This window comes from Meriones unguiculatus, chromosome 20 (genome assembly GCF_030254825.1).
Source record: "Meriones unguiculatus strain TT.TT164.6M chromosome 20, Bangor_MerUng_6.1, whole genome shotgun sequence".
NCBI classification, from domain to species: Eukaryota; Metazoa; Chordata; class Mammalia; order Rodentia; family Muridae; genus Meriones; species Meriones unguiculatus.
In genome coordinates, this window is record NC_083367.1 from 14,564,102 (window position 1) to 14,588,632 (window position 24,531).

At 40.8% G+C, this 24,531-nt stretch overlaps 1 long non-coding RNA gene across 1 annotated transcript; it reads left to right on the forward strand.

The window, feature by feature from the left end:
• The first annotated feature begins 105 nt into the window (after nt 1–105).
• LOC132649547 (uncharacterized) lies at nt 106–24,101 on the forward strand. The gene is made up of 3 exons (XR_009588046.1): nt 106–229; nt 2,577–2,692; nt 18,562–24,101. It is a non-coding gene; the product is annotated as an uncharacterized LOC132649547 (long non-coding RNA).
• Nucleotides 24,102–24,531: the final 430 nt, after the last annotated feature.

Consider the following 24,531-nt stretch of genomic DNA (forward strand, 5'->3'; position numbering starts at 1 on the left):
ATCTTGGCAATCTCGTTCTCGTCTTTCGTCTTTTGTCACCCTTTCGGAGTCAAGCTCCGAGCTGAGGCAGCAGGCACGCGCCTCCCCGGCTCGCCCTTCCTGTTCTGTCTGGAGAGCACGCCCACAGAGAAGGAACGGGCAATTGGGCTGGCTGACACTTCAAGCGCCATCTTTCTCGCGGGCGGAACCCGAGCCTGCTTGACCCGCCTCTGTGGCCTACTGGGGCTCCGTAAGTTCCGGCGTTGCATTTTCAGTTTGCGTTTGCTTTCGCATTGCCTTGACACTCCAGTGGCGGGGGCTGGGCGGAGGCTGTCGTGTGTTACGTCTTTTCTTCCGAGCGCTGCTCAGGAAATATGTTGGCGGAGCCTCAACCTAGATAGACGGTGCCGTTTGCGTTAGGGAAACCTGCTGGGCCCAGGAAGCATAGTCAGTGGTTATAAGTAGTTTGCAGGTAGGGGGTGGGCAGCCACTATTTGATAAATGAGTGGATTTCTTTTCTGTCACTGGACTACCATACGTTCAGTTCACAACAAGCACCATTTGCTAATTCTTCCCCTTCTGCGTAGTCACCGAGTTTTCTTCTAAACATCATTTTTTTTTTTAACTTTGGGGAAGTTAATGCACCATTAAGTTTCATGTATTTAACCTTTTTGGTTTGTAAATGTGTTATGGTTTTTCACTACAGACGAGTAGCTTCACGTTTTTCAGGAGGTTTTCATCATTTATAGAAAAAGAAAGGAATAACAAAATACCTCTCAAAGTCAGCAGCACCTTCGGTAAAAACAGACTCCTCACTATTGTATACTTTTTTAACTCATCAATTGCCACATATCAATTTCTTACGCTGTTTTGTACTCTGCTCTTCAGTCTACACAGAGAGTTATATTTCGTTTAGCAAATACACGGAAATGGAGTGGAATCGTCTTTGGAAGGCTAGGGTTAACAGTGAGATGCTGTAGGCCAAAGTGGGTGAATCTGCAGGTAAGTCAGACAAGTGAGCTAGAACAACATGAGGAATATAAGTTTATACTGTACCCCACACTGAAAATTTACTGAGTAGGTTTTAGATTCTCTTTCTTTCTCTCCCTCTCTCTCTCTCTCTCTCTCTCTCTCTCACACACACACACACACACACACACAAGATAAGTTTATTTGCTTGTCTGTAGTAACCAATTAATTGGGTCAGTTTTGTGTGATTCCAGAGTGCACTAGGTGTAGAAGTTATTTGTTGGGTGTCCTGTTGAAGTAAACTCTTCTCACTGAAAGTTCGTCTGTGGTGATTAAAACAAACACTGCACTACACAGTAAGACGGGAACTTAATTGCCTGAGGAAGGAATTTTTCCTACTTCAACATTTTGCCTAGAGACAGAAATAAACAGTGTCTATCAGCTATCTGATTTTGTGTAATAACAGTCCTCAAATATTTATGTTTTATTAAAAAATAAAACAAAACCCCCAACCAAGCAGCCCAAGGACTAGGGGTGTGGCTTAGTGGGTAACGAGATTGCCTAAAATATATGACTCCCTGGAGCCCATCCCTAGGATATTTCTCTCTCTGGCAGAGAATAATGAAACAGCAAGGCCTAAAATTCTGAATGTCCACAAGAAATAAAATAAACCGTGTTAAAACTTATGTTTTGCTGTGTATTTTGTGATCAATGAGTGGAAACCTTTTCCTCCATATCTGATGGAATAATTATTTAGGCATGGATGTGGCTTATGTATTTTTAATTGTATTTTAGCAAAACTTTATTAATCAGAAAGAAAATAATATGTACGTATGCTTGTCCATAATTCTTGTACTGCCTGAAGGTGTATAGTAATTTAGCATACATCCTTCTTTCAGAGAACCAAAGAGAAAATGATGCTAATTGTGTGGAAATACGATCCATGTTATTGGTGTGGTAGATTTTTAACTCTTACCCTCTCAAACTTTCCAAATAAACCACCTCAAATAACTCCAGGCTGTAAGTGAAAAATGTTTTGCTATAGAAATATATGTCCAAGGGTGAAAATGTAGTGCATTTGGCAGAGGGTTTGCTCCCCAGGACCAAAAAAGCTGGCAAGATGACAAACACCTGTAATCTGAGTCAGGAGGATTAGAAGTTCAAGGTCATCCTAGACCACACAGCAGGTTGAAGGCTGTCGAGGTTCTACATATGGAACCCCATCTAAGAAAAGAAAATGAAAGGGAGTATGTCTTCAAACAAGAACCAAGAACTCTGTCTCCTATTTCCAACCAGAACAATACCGTTAAAGACCCTATATAGAAAAAGTTGAACTATGTTTCATTAAAATTCACTCAGGCAAAGGCTCCTCAATGAGCAGAATTTAAAACTAGACTTTGGGCTGTTCCCTCTCTTCTACTGCTTCCTGTGTTTGTCCTGTTTGTCCTTCTGAATGAGGATTAAGCATCTTCCCTAGGGTCTTCCTTGTCATTTAGCTTCTTTGGGACTATAGATTTTAATATGTTTATCCTACATTAAATGTCTAATATCCACTTATAGGTGAGTATATACCATGTGTGTCTGCTTCTGGGTTATTTCACTCAGGATGATCTTTTCTGCTACCACAGATGTCCTCTAGAAGACTCTACTCAGCAGGGGATTGAAGCAGATGCAGAGACTCACAGCCAAACTTTGGACAGAATGCAGGGAGTCTTATAGAAGAAGGGAGATATAGAAGGACTTGGTAAGGATAGAAGCCCTACAAGTAGACCAACAAAACAAACCAAATCAAACAAACAAAAAAGCTGGACCCAGGGGGTCCTGATGAGACTGATGCATCAACCAAAGACCATACATAGAGAGGACCTAGACCCTCTGCTCAGATGTAGCCTACAGACAGCTCCGTTCTCCATGTGGGTTCCCTAGTAAGGGGAGAAGAGACAGTCTCTGACATGAACTCTGTTGCATGCTCCTTGATCACTTCTCCCTGGTGGGGCAACCTAGCCAGCTCACAGAGGAAGAGGATCCAGGCAGCCCTGATGGGGCTAGACTAGAGTCAAACAGTAGGGGAAGAGGACTTACCTTATCAGTGGACTAGGGTAGAGGGATAGAGAAGGAAGAGGGAGAGAAAGTGCGACTGGGAAGAGATGAGGGAGGAGGCTACAACTGGAATACAAAGTAAATAAATTATAAGCAACAACAATATAATAATAAAAAAGAGTTTGGGCTGTGCAGTCACAGTATTGTCCCTGCTTTAGACTAGCCATTAAACTTTGCATACTTCTCACTTCTTTCTGCCTCAGTATCCTCAGTGTTAGATACTGTGGTGGCTTACGGAAGGGAACAGAAAGCTGAAAGAGAGGCCAGTGTGATTTAGGCAGGACCATTTACTCATGGCAAGGGGCCACTTTGTTACCCATGCGTGTGGATAGCAAAATGCCTACAGAAAAGCAGTAGCTGCAGCCTTCTTTCTTTTTTTTCTGGCTTTAAAAAATATTATTTTATCTACGTTTGTGTTTTGCTTCTGTGTATATCTGTGTGAGGGTGTCAGATCCCCTGGAACTGGAATCACAGACAGTTGTGCACCATCATGTGGTTACTGGGACTTGAACCTATGTCCTTTGGAAGAGCAGCTGGTTCTCTTAACTGTTGAGCCATCTCTCCAGCCCTATAGCCCTTTTAATAGGAGTGGAAATGACTACTACAGGAACATTAAATTCCTTCTGAAATCCCTCTGTCCTAGAGCATTCTTGACTGCCCACAAGGGAAGCTTGTAAGTGCAATCTTTTAGAAACTATCTGTCACCTGGTTGCTGTTAGGCATGTGTGCAATCACGCAGGCTAGGAAATTAGATCAGCGCATTACTTTCATTTTGGGAACACTCAGAAATAATAGATGCAACAATAAATAACTTATAATTCTCTTACATATTTACAGTTCCAATAAGTGTGTCAGGACGCAGAGAACCTTCCTGCTGCATCAGAAGTGCCAGCTTCAGGAAGGCTTTCTCCATCTCCTCTGCTAATGTGTTTTTGAAGTGTGCTATGCATTGCTTCAGGGCTGGGACCAAGGCCTTCTTGATTAGCTCCTACTTACAAAATTATGGGAAATTAGATGTGACTGAGATTGGTGTGTGAACAATTTCATGACAGCCACGGATGAGCAATGTTGCTACATAACCCACAGTCCATTTAATTTCTCTTAGGTAATCTAATTTTATGTGGTTGCCTTCCTTAATCATTGAAGACAATAAATATGCACTTCATAATACATTGTATTCTGTTGAAATATAAATGGAATCTTAGTCTCTTGCGCCAGTATGATGAATATAAAAACACCCAGTGAGTTGCACTCTGCAGCCAACATTTTATAGTTCTAACAACACACGATGAAGCGGACACGCTGCAAGAAAATGTCATTAGGCCACAATACACATTTCTTGTCGGCTCCTCCTTAGACTCATGATTTTAGCAACAATATTTCAGTGTGAGGAATGTCATCCTTAACCAGGTGTTAGATCCTGGTCCTTCACATATGCAACCTTTCTAAGGATGTGAGCCCTGGGCTGGAGAGATGGCTCAGTCATTAAAGGCTAGGCTACAACCAAAAATATAAAGATGTAGACCCCAAAGATGTAGAGTCCCAGGGGAAGGCATTTCCTACTACATTGCACCTCATAAAACACAGGAAAACAAAACATCATCTTAAAGGTTAGATGTAAATGTACAAACACAAAGAGAATATGGAACTCTGCTTCTTGAGATGAATGGAGAATGTGTGGCTGTACAAGTCTGCTCATTTGAGAGATGACAGATGCAGCCAGCACTGCATGCTGATGGTGCCGGCACCCCAGCAGAGGAGTCAGCAATAGCTCACTCTCCAACCACACACTTCTCAAGCTAGCTCAGAATGTGTTCCTGGGCATTGCTGTCAAGCGTCACCATCTAGGTACGGCCATCAGCGATTCTGTAGTAATGCTTCTATTTTATTGCATTTAATGGGGCTTGGTAAGTGGGGTTTTCAGTGTTTAGTAGCAGCGTGAAATAACTGTCAGTGCTGTCACGTGCTAGTTGAAACCCAAGGCCACATAGTTAGTTTTACCTGTAGATTCATTTGCTTTTTAGCAAATTGTGGTTAGAAAACGTCAGGTTTCTGATTGAAACTTCATCCCAACTACTGAAACCTGTTATCCTTCAGACAGTTTTCTCCTCTTCCTCCTTCTCTCCCTCCACCCCACGGGAGACCACTCTGTAGCCCAGGTTAGCCTGGAACTTGGAGCAATCCTCCTGCCCCAGAGTTGGTTGTTTCTTTTGAAAATAGTTCATTTAAGAGTCAGAGTCATATCGGTTTAAGCCAAATAAAGAGCTGTGGGGAAACATGTCTTTTTAAAAAAAAAAAAAAAAAAAAAAAAGTTAATCAATTCTCATACATTTCCCCTCCACCACAGTCTCCCCTCCACCCTCTCCTTCCAGGTCCACCCCGGGACCCTGCCACACTTCTTGGCCCCTCCCATCCAGTCCTCCTCTATTTCCATTGAGAAATGGGCCGGTCTCCCAGAGATACCAGCCAAACTCGGCATATCAAGTTGCAATAAGACTAGGCACCTCCCCTCATATGAAGGCTGGACAAGGTAACCCAGGAGGAGGACAGGGGTCCCAAAAGCAGGAAAAAGCATCGGAAACAGCCCCTGCTCCCTGTCTTAGGAGTCTCACAAAAACACTAAGCTACACAACTCTAATATATATGCAGAGGGCCTAGATTAGAGCCATGCAGGCTCCCTGATTGCTGATTCAGTCTCTGTGAGCGCTTATAAGTTCTGGTTGGTTGATTCTGCGAGCTGTGTTCTTATGGCATCATTGACCCCTTTGCCTCATACAGTGCTTCCTCCCCCTCTTCGCAGAATTTCTCTAACTCTACCTAATGTTTGGCTGTGGGTCTCTGCATCTGTTTCCGTCGGTTGTTGGATGAAGCCTCTCTGATGACAATTGGGTTAGGCACCCATATAGGAGAATAGCATTAGGTATCATTTCATTAAAAAAAATTTTCCAGTCATGTTTGGCTGTATCCTTGGTCTCCGGCCCACCTGGCCCCGGGTTTCTGGTCCTTCAGTCACTGCCGGGTGTGGGCTCCCTCTCATGGAATGGGTCTCAAGTTGGACAAGTCACCGGTTAGCCACTCCTATAACTTCTGTGCCACTTCTACCCCAGCACATTCTGGCAGGACAAATTGTAGGTCGAAGGTTTTGTGGTTGGGTTGGGGTCTCAGTTCTTCTACTGGAAGTCTTGCTGGTTACAGAAGATGGCCAATTCATGCTTTCTATCCCCTGTTCCTCGGAGGCTTAGCTAGGGTTATCCTAATAGATTCCTGGGATTCTCCATTGCACTAGGTTTCTACCTTGCCCATGATTTGCTCCCCCGTTCCAATTATCTCTCCCAGTACTCTCTCCTTCCAACCTCTCCCCACCTGATCCTTCCTTTTCTGATCCCCACCTGCCCCAACTCCACTCACAATATCTATTTTATTTCCCCTTCCCATGCCTCCTTCCTAAATCCCTCCTTTTTCCTTAGTCTCTCTTGGTCTGTGGATTGTAGCACGATGATCCTTTATTTTACAGGTACTATCCCCTTATACATCATACCCCAGCCCCCAACTTGATGGAGACTCCCTGCTATAATAGAGGTGGGGTGGAGACACCCAGATCTAATAGAGATCTCACAGAGTGGGAGAAGACCAGGTAGGCAGCCCTCCCTCAAACTTCCCCATTCTCTCAGCATCTCAGAATCACCCAACCCTGTCTCCAGTCCTGACCCCTCCCACTTGCTATGCTGTAGCCTCTAACGGGGACATGGATCCTTCCTCTCCTAGAGACCTCTCAGACTGGGAGAAGTCCAGGCAGGCGAGCTCCTGCCTAACTCCTCTACTGCCTCACTGTTTCAGCACCCCCAGCACCATATTCCCTACTTCTAGTTGCCTTGTCCCAGCCTTCAACTGGGCAGAGACACCCTACTGTACCAGAAACCAAGCAGACTAGGAGTTCAGGTAGGCTGCTTGCTGGGGCAAACAACCCCTCTCACTATCTGGAAGTTCCTTCACCCTCTCACCAGTCCTGCCTCCTCCCAGTTGCCTTGTACCACACTCCAACTAAGGAAGACACTCCGTGTTCTCCCAGAGACCATACAGACTGAGAGAAGTCCAGGCCACACACCAGAATACCAGAGAGGAAACAGAAACCAAGCAACAAAAGACCCATCCAATAAAGACTAACTCAGAAATTTTTGCCTAGACCTTTAATTACCTCAAACCCAGATGTCTGGAGGTAAGTGAGAGAACATAAAACACAACAGCCAAGGCATGATGTCACCACCAGAACCCAGCTGTCCTACTACAGCAAGCCCTCAGTATCCCAGTACAACAGAAGCAATAAAGAAAACACAAACTGAGGAAATGCTGGAAATAAAAATATAGATATATTAACAGGAACCATAGATACAAGCAACATAACACAAGAGATGAAGAGAGACTCTCAGGCACTGAAGATACAATGGAAGAAATAAATACATTGGTCAAAGAAAATGTTAAATCTAAAACGTTCCCGACACAACAAGACCAAACCTAAGAAAATACCAAACCTAAGAATAATAGGAATAGAAGGAGAAGATTCTCAGCTCAAAGGTCCAGAAAATATTTTCAACAAAATCATAGAAGAAAATTTTCCTAACCTAAAGAAGGAGATGCTTATAAAAGTATAAGAAGCTTACAGAAAAGGAAGTCCCCTCACCACATAATAATTAAATTACTAAACATATAGAACAAAGAAAGAATACTGAAAACTGCAAGGAAAAAAGAACAAGCAACATATAAAGGTAGATCTGTTAGAATTACCCCTGACTTCTCAGTGGAAACTCTAAAAACCAGAAGGGTCTGAACAGATGTCCTGCAGACTCTAAGAGACTACAGCTTCCGACCCATACTCCTGTACCCAACAAAACTTTCAATAACCATAGAAGGGGAAAACGATATTCCATGACTGTGGTGGTTTGAAGTATTTGTGTGCTTGACCCATGGGGACTGGCACTATTAGAAGGTGCGGTGGTGTGGGAGTAGGTGTGGCCTTGCTGGAGGAAGTGTGTTACTGTGGGGTTGGGCTTTGGGTTCTTATATTCTCAAAATACTCCCAATGTGGTACCCATCCTCCTTCTGCAGCCTTTGGGTCAACATGTAGAACTCTTGGCTCCTTCTCTAGTACCATATTGGCCCGTACGCAGTCATGCTTCCTGCCGTGATGATAATGGACTAAACCTCAGAAACTGTAAGACCACCACATTTCAATATTTTCATTTATAAGAGTTCTTATGATCCTGATGTCTCTTCACAGCAGTAGAAACCCTAAGACCAAATTTAAATAACATTTATCCACAAATCCAGCCCTACAGAAGGTACTAGAAGGAAGAGTCTAAGGTTAACAACACCCATGAAAACACAGGCACTAAATAATCTCACACCAGCAAAACCAAAAAGAAGGGAAGCAACACACACACACACACACACACACACACACACACACACACACTACCACCACCAAAATAACAGGGATTATTATCGTTGGTCATTGATATGTCTCAATGTCAATGAACTCAATTCCCTGATAAAAAGACAGACTAACAGAGTGGATGCAAAATCAGGATCCATCCTTCTGCTGTGTACAGGAAACACTTCAACAGCAAAGACTGACGTCACTTAAGAGTTAAGGGTTAGAAAAAAAATTTTCCAAGCTTATGTTTTGTTTTTTTCTTTTCTTTCTGTTTTATTTCTTTTTGCCACTACCTTAGCTTCTTTCTCATTTCCCTTCTCACTAGTTATTTAACTCAACAGAGAAACAGAAAGCACAACTAATATTACTGGGCCAATTTAAGGACAGTTAGTTAAAAAAACAAAAACAAAAACAAAAACAACCCACAGTGGGTTCTTAACGTTTGCTTTTTTCTTTTGTAAAAGTTATTTTGGCAAATTTGGTCCTTTTTTCCTTTAACTTTCCAGAAATACCTGTGTGAGGTTTTTCTTGGACCTGAGCTGATTCTGTAGATCAATTATATAGGAGCATAGCAGAGCGCTCTACATCACTTTTAACTTCTCTGAATTTAAGAAATCATTTCACATATTTGAGAGATTTTCCTATGATATTTTAATGTGTTATAAAATAATTTTTCTAAAAATGACATTTTCTATTTTTTCTGACATCTAGGAATTCTCATATGCTCATCTTGCATTTGGCAATCTAGCCAAATATTTTTTCTGATGATGTGTTTTATTTGTTGTTGTTGTTGTTTTGTTTTGTTTTTGAGACAAGGTTTCTCTGTGTAGCTTAGGCTACCCTGGACTCACTCTGTAGACCAGGCTGGCCCAAACCCAAAGAGATCCACGACCCCTCTTTCTACCTAAGTTTTGGGATTATAGATTTGCATCACTGTGCTATGCTGATTATATGTTTTTTTAAAAACAAAACCAAAAATCAAACAAAACAAATACTCCTCGAACCAAAGTTAAGAGTCATTTCATTTTTGAGTTCTCAGACTTGAGTAGCTTCCTGTTTTCTTGAGTCAAGGGTCCTTGCTATATATTCAAAGTCTAATCATAATCTGGTTCTTGTTAGCTTTTAAGAATTTGCCCTTTTTTGTTTGTTTAAGGTGGGGTTTCTCTGTGTAACAGCTCGGGCTGTCCTGGACTTCATTTGTAGACCAGGCTGGCATCTAAATCACAGAGATCACCTGCTTCTTCCTCCTGAGTGCTGGAATTAAAGGTGTGCACCAGGCCTGGGTGGTGTCGGTAAATGTTAACTCTTGTTGTATGCTATCTCTTCCAGGAAGCCTTCTTGAACTTTTTCCATTTGTAATGAATGACTTATTCCACTGTGTACACGTAGTATCTACTAGTAATACAAAAGCCAAACTCTGTCTCTACACTTGACATTTTTAGGGTAAATAGTAGTTATCTGATATTGATAGATGTGGTAGAAACTGTTAGAAAATGGCTGGGACAGAGTGGCATAGACTGTAAAGTTGTGAACTTTGCAGTCATGCCAACTGAGGCAAATTTTGACTCAAACATTTATTACCTTGGTTGACTAATTATCTTTTAGCCTCAAATTCTTTTCTTTGAGGATGAACTTGTTTTGAAGACTAAATGAGATAATCCATGAAAAATGTTTAGCCTGATACCTGATACCTTTTGTGGTAAGGAAAGTTAGCTACTACCAACACAGCCTTGTGCTAGATACTCAGTCAAATCTATTTAGAGACCCTGGTTTTCAAGAGAAAGACAGTGAGAGGGAAGAAGATATGGGAAGGAGAGGAGAGAGAGAAAAAGAGAGAGAGAGAGAGAGAGAGAGAGAGAGAGAGAGAGAGGAAGATAGAAGAGGAAAGGGAGGGGCAGGAAGAGAGAAAATAGAAGTAAAGAGGAGGTAAGGGGTCTCAGTTCATATTTGAAGTTTGTCAGATCTGTAATATTTTTGTATGCCAGCAACAACGTCTGTGTCCATTATCAACACACACCCACTCACACACACACACACACCTCTCTTCATTAGAGTGAAAGCCTTGTTTGAGTCACTTTCTCTGCATATCAGTATAGTGAGTACTCTAGGCACTCAATGTAGAATACAATTCAAATTAAGCAAATATCCATTAGAAACAAGAAATGAATAAATACCTTTAATTACTGTATAGACCTGTCCTACTTTGCAAAATGTTATGCTGTGCTCCAAAAATGACACATGCTCATGTGACAATAGAGAAACCACTTAATTTGAACATCTTTATATTTCAGGTGACAATATAACATTTCACACCATCATCAAGGTTTCCAGATGGATATTTCACACACTGCTACCCAAAATGAATAAGAAACCCAGATATGTAGGTTTAGCCTGTACTTTATATCTAAAGCAGCTATCATCAGTTTGAGATTTTTATGTAGATTATTATGAAGAGTTGTTTTTATAGATGCAAGGACATTTGATAAGTTGTTATCACACAGAGGTAGTTCTCTTTATAGGAGTAAAGGGCCAGGTTGCAAGCAGGAAAATCTATTTGCAGTAACATAGGGGATGGATTGCTGTGTCATTGTCTTTTATCCTAAAATATGTGGAGGGAAAGTCATATTAGATAGTTTACCTAAAAATTATAGAATATCTACTTGGGAAAATTTAAGACTGAAATTTCACATGAATTACAGTCACAGGGCCAGACATGTGTACTCTAGAACAGAACAGCATAGTAGGAAGATTGATGGGGCAGGAGGCCTGTTACTTTATTTTTTAATTTTTATTATATTTTTTATTAATTGCAGCTTATTCATTTTGTATCCCAGCTGTAACCCCCTTCCTTGTCCCCTTCCAGTCCTACTCTCTGTCCCTCATCTCCTCCCATGCCCCTCTGCAAGTCCACTGATAGGGGAGGTCCTTCTTTTTTCCATCTGACCATAGTCTATCAGGTCTCATCAGGACTGGCTGTATTGTCTTCTTCTGTGGCCTGGTAAGGCAATTCCCCCCTAGGGGGTAGGTGATCAAAGAGTTAGCCTATGAGTTCATGTCAGAGATGGCCCCTGTTCCTATTACTGGAGAACCCCTCTTGGACACTGGGCTGTCATGGGCTATATCTGTGCAGGGGTTCTAGGTTATCTCCATGCATGGTCCTTGTTTGGAGTATCAGTCTCACAAAAGACCCCTGTGCCCAGATTTTTTGGTTCTGTTGTTTTCCTTGTGGAGCTCCTGTCCCTCCAGGTCTTTCTATCTCCCCCTTCTTTCATAAGATTTCCTGCACTCTGCCCAAAGTTTGGCTATGAGTCTCAGCATATGTTTTGATACCTTGCTGGGTAGAGTCTTTCAGAGGTCCTCTGTGATAGGCTCCTGTCCTGTTCCCTGTTTTCTCCCTCTTACCATGTCCATCCTGTTTGCCTTTCTGAATGAAGATTGAGCATCTTACCCAGGATCCTCCTTTTTGATTAGCTTCCTTAGGTGTACAGATTTTAGTATGATTATCCTATATTTTAGGTCTAATATCCACTTACTAGTTAAATCATAGTATTTTGTCAATATTTATTTTCTTTTTTTAATTTTTTTAAAAATATTAGTTACAGTTTGTTAACTTTGTATCCCTGCTGTATCCCACTCAACATTTATTTTCTTACACCTAATTGGTCCATTGTCTGCATGCTTGTATGCCACATTCTGGGATGTGAAGAGAAGCAGTGTTTGCACGCTGCTGGTGATGTGTCAGGACGCTCAGATACCTTTACCAAACAGATCTTTAGGAAAAGAAAACACTGTGCAAAACATGCTATAGGAATCTGATTCTGAGACATGTTTCCAACTAATTACTGTTCATCACAATAGATCCTTACTTGTTTTAAGAACCAAAGAAAACAAATAAAACGCCCACAGCTGATCCATTTGATGAAGCATATGTACTTTTGTTGTCCTTTTCCCCCTGGAATCAGGGTCTTGTGTTTCTGAGGCAAACCACGTGACCGTGTGATGGAGATCACTGTGCAGTCTTCTTCCATTCCTACTTTTTTTTTTTTACTTGCCAGAGCTTTTTCACTGTGTACTTCAGGCTGCCACCACACATGGCTATTCCACATCTTCAGGTTTTACCATCTGCCCTTGTGCTCTCCTGTAATTAAAAGAAAAAAAAAAAGAGTTTTGGCTAGGGAGGTAAGAGCATTTGTGAAAGTATGGGATCTGAGTTCAGATCCCAGCGTACACGTAGAAGGACTGTATGGGCGTTGTCTACATTTGCATTTCTACTGCTGTGAAGAGACACGTGACCACTGCAACTCTTATAAAGGAAAACATTTAACTGGGGCTGGCTCACAGTTTCAGAGGGAAAGGCAGGTGTACAGGTAGATGTGCTGGAGGAGCTGAGAGTTCTACTTCTGGGTCCACAGACAGCAGAAGACTGTGTGCCACACTGGGTGTCGCCTGACCATATAGACCTTAAAGCCCGCCTCCACAGTGACACACTTCCTCTAACAAAGTCACACCCACTCCAACAAGGCCACACCTCCTAATAGGGCCACTCCCTATGGGCCAAGCATTCGAACACATGAGTCTGTGGCAGCCATTCCTATTCACCGCACCTATGTTAATAGTTCTGACACCAGTATTGGTGGGAAACAGAAGAATCACTTAGGGACAGATTCTGTCTCCAGGGAATAAGGCAAACTGCGATAGAGCAGGACCCCATTTCTTTTTTCATGGGCATGCATACCATGCACACACCATATATATATATATATATATATTTTATTTTATTTTATTTTTGTAAAAGATCCAAATGAAGAAGAAACAAAAGAAAAACAAAAACATTGCAGTACAGATAATTAAAAACAACTAAATAAAATTTATTTTTTAAAACAAAACCACTGCGCCCACCAGTACCTCATTACCTGTGGCAGGTAGAAAAGCTGGCCCCACCCCTCACCTGGGCAGTGCAAGAGAGCTGGCTCTGATGACATGGGCACAGGAGAGTGGGTGGGCTGACCAACTCAGCTACCACCAGGCCCAGATCCAGGGCTTTGAGTTGGCCCACCCCAACCTAACCCATCTATGAAATGCTGGAGAGCATGAAGAGGCTCATGTAGAACCAAAGATGGAGGATCTCCATGACACAGGGCAACATCAGGATATCTGAGAAGAGTCCCAGTGAGGAGCCAGTATTGATGGTACCAGAAGCCAGAGGCCTCAAACTGTCCTAGCGACTCATTGCAATGAACATTTGCAAATAAAGCAGTGTGGGCAAAAGGGTGTGCTATGTGACACACTGGCACACTGCAGCTTCCATGGCAAGATGTAGTATGTATGTATGTATGTATGTATGTATGTATGTACTATCTTTAGTGTTTGTTTTCTTTTGGTGGGGTGATTGCAAGAGCCAAGGGTAGATATGGAGGGCAGGGAGATGAGTGAAATTGGGTTGTGGCATGATGTGAAATTCACAAAGAATCAATAAAACATTTTTAAAAAGTATAGCTTGAATTCATCCTTGGTAAAAGGCAGCTTGAGCACTGTCTAGCTCAATTTTCTGAGTGCTTGTTAAAATTAATTATCATACAGCACCTTCTCTCCCTGCGTCCAACTCCCAGAAAATATGCTTGGAGTGGAAAAATGCAAATTGGGTTCTGAGGTAATTTTGCACTCTAGGGACAGAGGTTTTATTTTATTTTATTTTTCATTTCATATTACTTCATGTTGGAAAAGGTTCATTATTATTTATAAAGCAGAACAAGCCCCAAAGCCAATCCATTTTCAGCTACATTGTCACTTTCTGCATCCCAAACACCACTAAATCCCCAAATGAGTAGGCTAATTCTTTCCTTACAGAGACATACAACTTGCCTATGGTGATACGAGCATAAGCGACAGCATTTTATCCGGAATAATTCTTACTCTCTACCACCTGCACTCAGACACCTTGTTAAAATTTTAAGATATTTATAACTATTAAATGTTGTGGCTTTGAGTGTCTGGTCCTATACTGTCGAAGCACTTGGGAATGTGGACGTCGAAGGCAGTTATCACCTTATTAGCCATTCTGTATGTCTAGATGCGCTTCTGAAAACGTTCGTTTCCTTAGCATATTTGGTCAGTGGGATGGTTGTTATGGGTGTGCATGTGTGTGCATGTTCTTGTGTGTGTGCAGGTAGGTATGTATACATGGGCATGTGGATAGTAGAGGATAACTTTAGCTGATGTTCCTTAGGAAGGACCCCCCTTTTTTTTCTGAGACAGGGTCTGTCATTGGCCTGAAGCTCACCAAATAAGCTAGGCTGAGTGACCAGTGAGCCCCCAAGATCCGCTTGTCTCTGCCTTCAAAGCACCGGGATTCTAAGAGCACAGCATCATGTCTAGAATTTTTAATATGGAGTTTGGGTAGTCAGACTAAGGCACTTTGTCAACTGAGCTATTATATCTCCAGTTCTAGTTTATTTAATATAAAATACTGTAATGCCCTGTTTTGGATAACCAAACATTGTTTCCTAGTTAATAATTCTAAATACAAAATTGACACAAGTTTAAAACCAACAACAATGAGGGAAAATGGCTTTCTCTCCTTTACCCCAGCTCCCTGCCCCCAAATCCTGTCATAAGAACTATACTTCAGGGCTATTCTTCTTAGTGACAGGTTTGACTTTGGGGTACAGTGTTTGTCTGCATGTCTCCAAGGTCACTGTACAATGGCCCAAAAATAAGAGGGCTCCCATCTCTACATGAGGACTTCTGGCCATCAGAACAGCATCAAGACGGCTGTGATGATAAATTCTGTCCGGGGTTGCTCAAGGGTGGGCTAGCTGTGCCAAAGAGGCCACTCAGGTGTTTCACATTCCTATGCTGAGAGTGGACACATAATGGCTTCTTTAACTCTTGCGTTTTCTCTTTTCCTCACTGCTTGGTCTCTGTGGTTTCAAGAGCATTCACAAAACAAAACTCTTCATAAGTCTAAACAGGAACAGAAACTGGAGGATCCCCTTCTGACTCCCCTTACCCCATGCTGAGAAAATGTCCTGACAGCTGTCAAAAGGAGAAACTTATGAAAATGGCAGGAGATTTGAAACTGGAAAGGAATTAAATAAATCAAGATTTTTCTTAAAATGTAAACTTCAGTCTAACTCCAACTTTGGTGAACTGCTTTTAAGAAGGAGAGGTGTCTGTTGGGAGTCTCATTTTATAGTCATTCACATTTTGATAATCAGGGGGCAACCCTAGAGCATGGCCCCTCTCTGTGCTTTGTACTACTAGAGAAATCAGTACCATCAGAAAAGACTCTTTGCAGCAAAGTTTTTTTTTTTTTTTTTTTTTTTTTTTTTTTTTTTAAGATTTTATTTCTGTGACATCAAGATGGGTTTATAGTTTAGCGTCATCTGAAGCCTTTCTGGACTGGTTAAGGGAGCAGGCCTCCTTTGCTTTGGCGTAGAGCATCATTATTTAATTTAGCCACCATTAGGTCCTTTTCAAGCTTTAAGAACAGGTTGAATCACTGTTGGAAGGGGAGATAACTTTTGAGGCACAGGGCATCATGAGAAGATTATAGGTCATGCCTGGTTTTGCTTTCAATGTGTTTCTACATGTGCTGTCTGCCTACAAGCCCGAAACCCTCAGGCAACCAATAATGGACCAGCATTTTGGAAACCGAGCCTAAATAAACCTCTTTTTCTCATAAATTATTTATATCAGGTATTTGTTAACACATCTTCTAAATAGCTCAGTTCTAGAGCCAATTGTGTATGTTAGGCAGCAGCTGATCTTACAAAAAAACACCACACATCAATATTCCTTATGTTCGTGCTTATGGCTATTCTTTGATAATGACCAAAATTGTCATTTATATAGAGATGTGTTCTATTTTGATATTGTTAGAGAATAGATAATGACTTTGGAGATATCAAGATTAATGCTTCTAGGATCAACATTGTCAATGTAATATCAAAGTCATTAGTATAGTTTATATGAAGCTCAACAAATTTGGTCAACAAATAATATGATAGAAAGTCATTGCCAATTGTCTTTATGTTGTACATCTATTTTTAAGGCTTATTTTACTGTTAATCATGTGTGTACTATGTCTGTGTACAGACATGTGTGCAGGTGATCACAGAGGCTGGAAGAGGAAATAGGTTTCCCTGGAACTAGAGTTACAGGTGTTTTTGAACTGACCAGTGTGGAGTCCGGGAACTGAACTTCAGGTCTTCTGGAGTGCAGTACCCCCTTTTAAGCTCTAAGCTATCTTCCCAGCCCCCTAAATCTCTTTTTTAAGTTGGAGAATATAACACATCTAAAAGAAAGTCCACAATTTGTAGGTGCACAGCTCATGGATGTTACAAAATCAGCACGAATGGATGATCATTTCCCAAACCAGGAAAAATAACATTGCTGAGTTGGCTCAGTGGGTGAAGGTTCTCACTGCCTGGCCTGGGTTCAATTCTCAATAGCCACATGCTAGAAAGAGAGAATTTATTTCAACCGCTTGTCCTCTGACCTTGACATGTGCACAGGGCTGTGTGCACCCACCTAGCTGAAGTAAATAAAAATTGTCTTAAAGCCTTATCTGTTGCTGGAAGATACACACAAGCTCTCTTTTCCATCACTCTCCTGACCCTTCTCACTAAACAGCAACAGTCTTGACAAACTAACTTGTCTGATGAGCTTTGTCTGCTTTGGAATTTTATGCTGCATAAAGTGTAAGCCGTTTTAATCAGAACTTTTAGAATTCATTCCTTCTGAGAAATCCCATCTCAGAGGTAAAGTAATGGTTTCTTTGTAGGTAACTGTGTCGTGTAGATGAAAGGCTTACCCTATAAATCATTCCCATAAAACCTCATCATTTCCCTGAGAAGGCAGCATCAGGAGGAACATTATGACCTTGTGATCTAACATACTAAAAAATGGAATTATTAAGGTTATTATAAAGGTTAAATGAGTGCTGAAAGTGTCAATTTTGAGTGTCTAGTTTTCTATGCTCTAGTCTTTTTTGATAGTATTACTTTAATCTTTGGGACACAGTAGTAATTGTTCTATTATTGAAATAATTTTGTTTCTTCTCGCTTGGACTCTTGTTGAGATGTATTTTCCTTGACAGAGGAGAGGCAGAAGTAGGCAGATCTCTATGAGTTTGAGGCCAGCCTCGTCTACAAAGCGAGTCCAGGGCAGCTGAGGCTACACAGAAAAACCGTGTCTCAAAAACAACAGCAACAAAGATGGAATTTTAGAGTTGTTTTGATTTGCATTTTCCTTATGGATAAAAACGTTGATCATTTCTTAAAGTGCTTCTTGGCCATTAGAGATTCCTCTGTTGAGAATTCTCTGTTTAGCCCTGTATCCCATTTTTAAATTGGATTATTTTGTTTGTTGATGTCTAGCTTCTTGAGTTCTTTAACTATTTTGGCTATTATCCTTCTGTCAGATGTGAGGTTGTAAATCTATTCCCATTCTGTAGGCTGCCGTTTTGTCCTGTTGATGGTGTTCTTTTCAGTTTCATGAGATCCCATGAAAGCTTTTCAGTTTCAACTACTTGTTGATCTTAGTGCCTGAACTGATGGAGTTCTGTTCAAGAAGTTGTCTCCTGTGAGTTCAAGGTTCTTACCCACTTTCTCATTTATCAGGCTCACTGTTATCTGGTTTTAATGAGGTCTTTGATCCCTGAGTTTTGTGCAGGGTGATATATATGGACTTACTTGCATTCTTCTACATGCAGACATCCAGTTAGACCCGCACCATTTGTTGAAGATGCTTTGTTTTTTTCTATTGTATATTTCTGGCTTCTTGATTAGAAATCATGTAGATTTATGTCTGAGTCTTTGATTCAGTTCCATTGGTAAACTTGTTTGTTTTATGCCTATACCGTATGGTTTTTATTACTGTTGCTTTGTAGTACAGCTTAAAATGAGAGAGGATGATATCTCCAGGAGTTTTTTTTTTTTTTAATTATACAGAATTGTTTAAGCTATTCTGTTTTTGTTTTGTTTTGTTTTTTCATGTGAAGTTGAATATTGTTCTTTCAAGGTCTGTAAAGAATCATGGTTGTGGATGTAAACATGTTTGTTTTTTTGTTTCAATTTCAGGTGTGGGATGTGGGACTGATTCAGACAGTCCACAGTGGCAAACTCTTGTCTCAGGTGGACACTGAGAGGAGCTCTTTGCCAGCTGCAGATAGTTTAAATCTGGGGACTCCGGAGAGAGAATAATGCCAGAGCCCAGAGAGGAATCTCAGAGAAAGAACAAGGCTGCTGCTGCTTCCCCTTGAGGTTCCTAGTTGCTGTTGTTGATGCAGTGAGACAAGAAGTTGGAGATCTCGTGAACTGAGGATTGGACTGGCTCCAAGGAACCTGATGACCCTAACCAGCAGAAAGCAGCTAAGAGAACTGTGTCCCCTCTCTCACTAACCTTTTCTCTTTCCTACCTGGTGTTGGGGTGTTAGAAGGGATTGGGATGGAGTAGGGAGAAAGACATAAAAAATGTAAATAAAGGTTTTTAAAAAGTATGACAACAAATTATGTTGGAAATTTGATGGGGATTGAGTTGAATTTGTAGATTGCTTTTGGTAAAATGGCTATTTTTAGTATGTTAATCCTACTGATCCATGAGTTTGGGAGATCTTTTCATCTTCTGATATCTTCTTCAGTTTCTTTCTTTAAAGACTTGAAATTCTTGTCATACAAGTTTTTCACTTGCTTGATTAGAGTTATGCCAAGATATTTTATGTTATTTGTGGCTATTGTGAAGGGTGTTGTTTGTCTAATTACTTTCTCAGTCTGTCATTTGTATTTAGAAGGGCTACTGATTTTTTTTAAGTTAATTTTGTATCCAGCCACTTTGCTGAAGGTGTTTATCAGCTATAGGAGTTCCCTGGTAAAAATTTTGGTGTTGCTTGTCTATACTATCATATCATCTGCAAATAATGATACTTTGACTTCTTTTTTTCTGATTTATATCCCCTTGATCTCCTTTAGTTGTTTTATTGCTCTAGCTAGAATTACAAGTACTATATTAAATAGACATGGAGAGAGTGGAAAACCTTGTTTTGTCTCTGAATTTAGTGGAATTGCTTTGAATTTCTCTCCATTTAATTTGATGTTGGGTATAGGCTTGCTGTAAATTGCCTTTATTATGTTTCAATATGTCCCTTTCATCCCTAATCTCTTCAAGACTTTTATCAAGAAGGGTTGTTGGATTTTGTCAAAGGCTTTTTCAGTATCTAATGAGATAATCACATGTTTTTTCCTTTTAATTTGCTTACTACATTGACAGATTTTTTATGTTGAACCATCCATGCATCACTGGGATGAAGCCTAGCTGATCATGGTAGATGATCTTTTTGAAGTGTTCTTGAATTTGTTTTGTGAGTATTTGTTGAATATTTTTTAATCACTGTTTGTGAGGGAAATTGGTCCATTTGCTTAGAAAATCTTTTTCCAAGCCTTAACTTGGAGGTAATGTTTATCTTTGATGTTGAGGTGTGTTTTTGTACACAGCAGAAATATGGATCCTGTCCATTCTGTTAATCTGTGTCTCTTTATTGGGAAATTGAGTCCATTGACAGTGAGAGATATTAATGACAAGTGATTGCTAATTCCCTTTGTTCTTGTTGTTGTTGTTAATGGTGGCAGTAGTCTGTGTGTGTGTGTGTGTGTGTGTGAGTGAGTTTGTGTGCTTCCCTTCTTTTGGCTTTGCTGGTGTGAGATTATTTCCTGTGTTTTTATGGCATAGTTAAAGTCCTTGGGTTGGAGTTTTCCTTCTAGTACTTTCAGTAGTGCTGGATAAATATTGCTTAAAATTGACTTTGTCATGGAATATCTTGCTTGTTCCATCTGTGGTGATTGAAAGTTTTGCTGGATATAGTAGTCTGGGGTGGCATCTGTGGTCTCTTAGAGTCTGCAAGACATCTGTCCAGGCCTTTCTGGCTTTTAGAATTTGTTTGAAAAGTCAGTTGTAATTCTACTAACTATGCCTTTATATGTTGTTACTTAGCTTTTTTTCCTTTGCAGTGGTTAATATTCTTTCTTTGTTTTGTATATTCAGTGTTTTGATTATTGTGTATTGAGAGGAATTTCTTTTCTGGTCTTCTGACTGTCTTTCTTTTTTAAGACAGGGTCTCACCATGTAGTCCTGGCTAGCCTGGAATTTTCTATGTAGTACATCAAGCTGACCTTTAACTCAAAGCTCTGCCTGCCTCTGCCTTGCCAGTGCTGGGATTAAAGATGAGTAATGCAACACATGACTAATTATGTATTTCTAAACCAATGACAGACCCCCAATTCCCGTAAACACCTGGGAACATTATTTTTACTGTTTCAAGAAGAGTACCTGAATGATGGCATGAGTGATTTAGTTTCAGAAATATAGATGTGTGTGTGTGTGTGTGTGTGTGTGTGTGTGTGTGTTGTGGGAACGTGCCTTAGAACTCAAGAGGCATAATAGGGCCATTTGCTAATAATAGCAGCAGACAATATTGACCAAACATGGCTTGATGTTGGTAGAGTTCCTCTAAAAACAATAAGCAAAGACACAAAACCCTTACTCCAAAACAATACAAATTTTTAGAAGGGTGCTCTGACATTGGTATTCCAATAGGAACTCTGAAAATTTGGGTGATGCCCATCAGTTGTCATTCGGTGAAGGAATAAGGTATTTTTTCCCAGTCATGGGAACATCTCTGCATCTAGTTATTTACAAGAGTTATGAGAAAACTCTACATACCCTCCAGTGTTTGCCTCATGGCCCATCCTTTCTACCATTTTAGGATGTCTGGGGGAAAAAAAAGCTGGCTCCCTGGATACTCCTCAACTTTCTCTCAGTTAATTTGCACAACTTAATTGTATATGTTAGTTAATTGTCACTATTAAAAGCATAGATCTTGACCTGGAGGGATTGAAGCATAGGACAGATTCTTGTTAATTACCAACTGTGATCTCAGATAACTGAGAATAGAAAACTCCCTCAAGGCCTGAGAGTGCTTGATTAACACAGAGAGAGTTTCCCAAGAGTGTAGCAGCTGAAGCCCACAGGCTGCCAGAGCTTTCTACCAGTATGGCTACCTTTAGCATGAACTTTAAGGAGTGCAGTAAATACCACTTTGAAGTTGTTTTTCTTTGACCTACTGATAAGAGATTGTATTTAATGAAAGACCATTTTCCATAGTTTGTACATATTTAAGCTATTATTTTCTTTAAATCAATCTTAGCTTTTAGACATTAATTATATTAAAGGAATATTTTTAGCTTATGCCCACAGTGCAAAACTATTATTACTTCCCATAAATAAAAGATAAGTGTGAAATAAGTAAAAGTCTCTGAAGCCACCTCCCATGTTTGGGAATGACTTAGGACCATGAATTTGAGATTTGGAATTAGAAGACCAGACTTGTTATCAGCTCTGCTGCTTCTATGTTCTCTGTTCAAACACACACACACACACACACACACACACACACACACACACACCAATCACTTAACTTCTCTATGTCCTAGTGGCATCATCTGAAAGGGAAAAGGGAAGATTCAAGGGCATGGTGACAATGCCCATTGCAAAAAAAAAGGGGGGGGATTATAATTGACACTTGTCCTTGTATTGTCTCCTCCTTTTCTCCTTCTCCTCCTCCTCTTCTTCTTCCTCTTCTGGGAGGGGGTGTTGTTTTTTTAAGACGGTAACAGCCTAGCTGTCCTGGCCTCAAACTAACAGAAACCTCCCTGCTTCTGCTTCCCGAGTGCTGGGATTAAAGGGATTAAAGGCCACCACTTCTTGGCCCTTCTTTATTTCTCAGATGTGAGGCCAAATAGTTTACAAAGGAAAATGAATGTTGCCTATTAATTTTAAGCCCAAAGTTAAGGCTGGCATGGTGTATAGGTCACTTAATTGGTAGTGGGTTTTGGGTTGCTTCCTTGAGAAGGGCTGGGCTGTCAGTACTGTGGTTGACGACAGATGCTTTCTCCAACCATGGGCAGAGGGGTGGTTGGTGCAACACACCGACATCACTTACCTCTGGTCTGCTCTTCACCAAGCCCCCTTAACTCTGAAGAACGCATGTTGGAAATCACCTTTCCTTAAGTGGGTTCTTTCTTTTCAAAAAAGCTGCCCAAAGTCAACTTAGATAACTTATACTTCTTAAGCATCTTATCCTGACATAGTCTCCAGGAATGAAGCCCTGTCAGGCTATCTCATTTAGTCTCCACCTTCTTACTCTCCTGAAATGACTTGCCATCCTGACCAAGGACTCCTGTAGAGTGGGAGGCTGGGAGGAAGATGCTGCTTGTAAGACTGTGGCTACTGTGCTAAGGCTTCCTCTGCCATGCCACAGAAGGTGAATGTGTCCCTTCTCAGGGAGGCCGCAGGGATGGAACACTGTGTGAGGCCTGTGATCTACCTACTGTTGGGGTTTCCTCAACATCTAGCTGAGTGCTAATTTACTAAGATCTGCAAGAGTCGTTGCAGTGGGAAATGCTATCGCTATCAATTGGGATACAGTAGAAAAACTATAGGATGTAAAAACCTATTTAAGACATTCCCCCTTTCTCTATCTCACACTCTAAAATGAACCAATAAACAAATCATTAACACACAGGAAAATTCTTCTTCTGAGGCTTACTGCTCTGTCCTTGTAGGAAAGGAATATTGCAGAAGGAAACTTGACAAAGAATACTTTTGGGGAGCTTAACTTTGAAATGACATTTTGGTGCCAACAGATTCTAAGAGCTGACATCAACACTTCTAATATCTGTGCATTACTGTTTAATACAATAGGTTAAGTGTTGCTTAGGGGAGTTTAGAATTATTCACTTCTCAAAATCGAAAAGGATGCTCATTAGCTCTCTTATTACTTCTCTTGAAAATTTGCATTGCTCCTATCATCCACAAAACGCTCCTGGAAATTCTTATTACTAATAAATCCATAACCTTTCTGGCTTCTTTTGAAATAGAGGATATGGTAGAGTCACTCAGGAAATAGATACTGTACTGATGGCATCAATTGAAATGAGTTGTAGCTGAGAGAAAGGTGCTTTGTGAAGCATTTCAATGCGACAAAGACAAGTTTAGAAATAATCACTTACTTTACGACTACATTTCATAATCTTGCTCACCCAGGTATTTGTAACAAACACATCCTGGACCCATAAAATGGTAGAGACAGACAAGCTGGCAACATGGTTGAAGAGGAATTGATGTTTATGGAGGGGCACTTGAGCATTTTGAAGAGTTTTCAATAAGAAGCGTCTTCTTTTATGGACATCTTTAGGAAGGGGATTGGATTCAGGTGGCACCTATGAAACTTCCCCACTGTCTCCTTACTGCATTCCTATTGCTGTTCCTCTGCCCGTTAGATGCCACAGATCTGCTAGCCTGTATACTAGGAAATGACCAGAAGCCTCATCTTCCTCAAACATTGCCTATATGCCTATGATGTGTGTGAGGCCGTGCAGTTAATTCCTTTGTGACTTGATTGTCTGAGCTGTATAATTCTTGTGCTGTTATTTGGGAATCTGAATTTCGTGTTACATAAGAAAAAAATTCCAGTATGATGAGGGGTTTAAACAATTTGTTACTAGACTTTCTGAGCTAAAAGGTGAAGTTCTTAATTTTGGCATTTAATGTTTTTATTGAAAATAAATTCTTCTCTCAATATAATACATCTCAACATCATTTACCCTCCCTCCACTCCTCTCAGCCCACCCAGACCCACTCCCTCTCTGTTACCTCTTCAGAAAAGAGCAGAACTGTGAAAGACACAGCCAAATAGGCCAAAACAAGATACATTAGGACAAGGCAAAAGACCTCATGTCGAGGCTGGATAAGGTAACCCAATAGGAGGAAAAGGGTCCCAAGAACAGAAGAAAAAAAAAAAAAAGTCAGAGACACACCTGCTCCACTATTAGGGCATCTCACAAAACCACCAAGCAAACAGCAGGGGACCTGGTGCAGAGCCATGCAGCTCCATGCTTCCAGGTTCAGTCTGTGAGCCCATGTGAGCCCTGCTTAGTTGATTCTGTGGGCTGTGTTCTCCATCCCCTCCGACTCCTACAGTCTTTCCTTCACCCTCC